Consider the following 2902-nt stretch of genomic DNA (forward strand, 5'->3'; position numbering starts at 1 on the left):
TTTATGTTTGATTGTGTTTTGACTTTTTTCACCGTGTTGTTTTATTAAACCTTTTGCTTAATCTTTCAATTCGACCCCAGCCTCTCTCCTTCCTCCAGAAATCAGAACGAACACGTCTTTCGTTTAATCTTAACAGTATTGAGGAAATGGCATATGGTTTAGCATATAGCCTGCACGCAACGCGTTTCAATTTCTGTTTTTCTTTCTCTTTTTTAGATTTTAAGTCATTTTTTTTTTTTTTTTTTTTACACCCCACCCCAAAATCATTTGAACGTTTGTTTTCATATGAAGGCAGCTACATTAAGCCTGAGTTTGAAAAACACAACTTTTCTGAGCTTGTATGAATATGGCAGCAGTAGTACTGCTCTGGGATTTAACATTGACATATATAAAAGGGATTTACCCATGGATGTAGCTAGTTTCTAGGTTTCTACAGGGTTACGTTACCTTGCGTAAGTGGTCACGTGGTTTCCTCACAGGCAGGCTCTTCTGATTGGCCCTGGGCCAACCTAGCTGAGATTCCTTAAGTTACTAGGATTTGATTTTTAGATTTTTAGATCTAGCAAAGATCTTTTTTTAAACAGTCAATATTGCTAAAAATAAAAATAAAAAAATAAATGGGAGGTAATCCTGATATATATATATATATATATATATATATATATATATATATATATATATATATATATCTCAATATCCATGCATAAGCACTGCTAAATAAATATGACTCAGAAAATGCATATTCCTTCCTTTTTGCATAATTATGCAAAGTTTTAGTCTTTAACCCGGCTACAGCGGCACAAACACACACAGGGCAGCAGACAAATAGGTGGGAGACTTGAACTTTATTATCATCATGAAGAGTTGCAGCCACAAACCAAAGTGCACGTGTTGGTGTCTGTGTGTCCCATGGCAGCGTGCGAGTGGGGACAGGACAGGGACACAGAGAGTGGAGTGTCTGCAGTGGCGTCCCGACTCTGTATGGAGCGTGCGGACTCAGGACTGAGGGTTAACATCCTGATGCTGAGCTTTTGGCAAGCCAACACTACATCATGTATATGTTATGGACAATACATAAGATAAACCTTCCCTACTGAGTTAACATTAAATGATATTCTAAAAAATAGAAGAAGAAAAAAAAGGTGCATATGCAGAGACAATACCTGAGTAGGATCAATACATTGTTGGTTTGGGTCTCTTCATGGGATTTGGTGCGTATGAGAACAACAGTGAAATCACTCAGCGAAAAGTCGTTTGTCGTCCTTAACGACGGGCTCTTACATCAACACATTCTCTCAACAGTTTTGGACATTGTGCTGGAGGAATTCATTGGTTTGAAGTTGGTGGAGCTCAGTTAGGAAGCATCATGCGACTACTGCCATGCACCAATCAGTTCCTAAGAAACACTGGAGTCCCAGTGTGCTCAGCTACAGCCACGCAGAGCTGAGGAAGCACCATCACACCATCATGGCAATAGGAAGAGAGAGCAGGGAGAGAGACATCCTCCACGAGCAACACGCCATCCTGTGGGTTCGTCTTCATTTCCATGGTTAGGCATATGGAAATTAAAGAGCAGAACAGAAAATGTGTTTCTAAAGTTTCTTTAGCAATGTGCACAAGTTATCACAAAGACCAAAACTCCAAGAATCAATGAGATGAGAGTGAGAGCAGAGTGAGCAGCAGCAGTCCTTAGCACAGCCCCCCCCAAACCTGTCCAGCGCCACCGAACGATCACGACACTGGTACAAGGATTGGGAGTGACCAGACCCAGGGGAGGCATGACCGAGTCAAGTCAAGTCAAGTTTATTTCATCCATAGATAATGGAAATGGCAGTGCTCATACCCACCTTAACGCCCATAAAAATATAGAGCAGAAATACAATACAAATAGACCATAAATACAGTACAGAAATGATAAAAAATGTACGTTTAAAGTGCTTGTTGTGCTGTCTGATAGCCTGAGGTATGAAAGAGAAGGCATACCGCTTATCATTGAGTTTGTTACTGAAATCCCAGAAATATTAGTTTGAACTAGAGAAGAGATGGAATCAGTCATTTCAGATAAAGCAGAAAGAGACAAAGGCGCACTACACTCAAAACAAAGTGGACTAAATGCTAGAAGAGTCTTGCAGAACGTTACTTTTCAAAACCTTTAGAACTCATAACTAGTTTACCCCTTTGGTTCCTGTATGAACAAATGAACAGTAAACCAGATTAAATGCTTTTTTTTCTTGATTGAATCAAGAAAAGATGAAAGACATGTGGTTCCCCAGAGCGTAAAGTCTGTTCAGTTGTCTGTCGCGCTTACCTCCTTACCACCGCGAAGCCGTTTCCTCCCCCCACCGGCAGCGAGCGTCTGCTGCCTTGCAGCTGGGATCCATCTCTAGTCTTCTGTCCTCGGCCCCAGCCTGTGCACCTCGTCTCGCGCCGTCCCCTCTATCTATCCTCCTGTGCTGCGCCGTCCCCTCCTCACTCTCTCACACCCCCCCAAAAAAATCTCTGTAATCTGGGGCCAATAGGGAGCCAGGCGGCAGGGTGAGGCACTTCCTCTGTGACAGGAAACTAACAACAAACAGCCAGAAGCCGCAGAGCAGGGGGAGGAGGGGGGGTTAATGAGAGGGAGAGGTAAAGAGAAGCAGACCTTTAATGGCTCCAAATACAGCTCTATAGAGGTCAGACAAAGGCCAGTATCTATTATGTTTGTTGATATAAAACTCACTTTACTTAAGCCGCATCTCATTGTACGTCATGTTGTTTTTCAGTCAGTATGCTCTGTAGGTTTATGTGCTACCAATGAGGATTGTTCTAAAAACTTCAGCTTTGGCACTCTGTGCTCTGGTTAATCTTACAGGGTAGCCGCTCAGAGTTTTCTCCATCAGAAGGGGCCCCCCGAGGCCCCCGA

The 2902-nt window shown here is 42.5% G+C and overlaps 1 long non-coding RNA gene across 1 annotated transcript; it reads right to left on the reverse strand.

Annotated features, from left to right (window-relative positions):
* Window positions 1–826: 826 nt before the first annotated feature.
* Window positions 827–2500, reverse strand: LOC120575240. The gene is made up of 2 exons (XR_005641968.1): window positions 2309–2500; window positions 827–1536 (listed from the first exon to the last, which is right to left on the reverse strand). It is a non-coding gene; the product is annotated as an uncharacterized LOC120575240 (long non-coding RNA).
* Window positions 2501–2902: the final 402 nt, after the last annotated feature.

Source organism: Perca fluviatilis, chromosome 15 (genome assembly GCF_010015445.1).
Source record: "Perca fluviatilis chromosome 15, GENO_Pfluv_1.0, whole genome shotgun sequence".
Classification (NCBI taxonomy): Eukaryota; Metazoa; Chordata; class Actinopteri; order Perciformes; family Percidae; genus Perca; species Perca fluviatilis.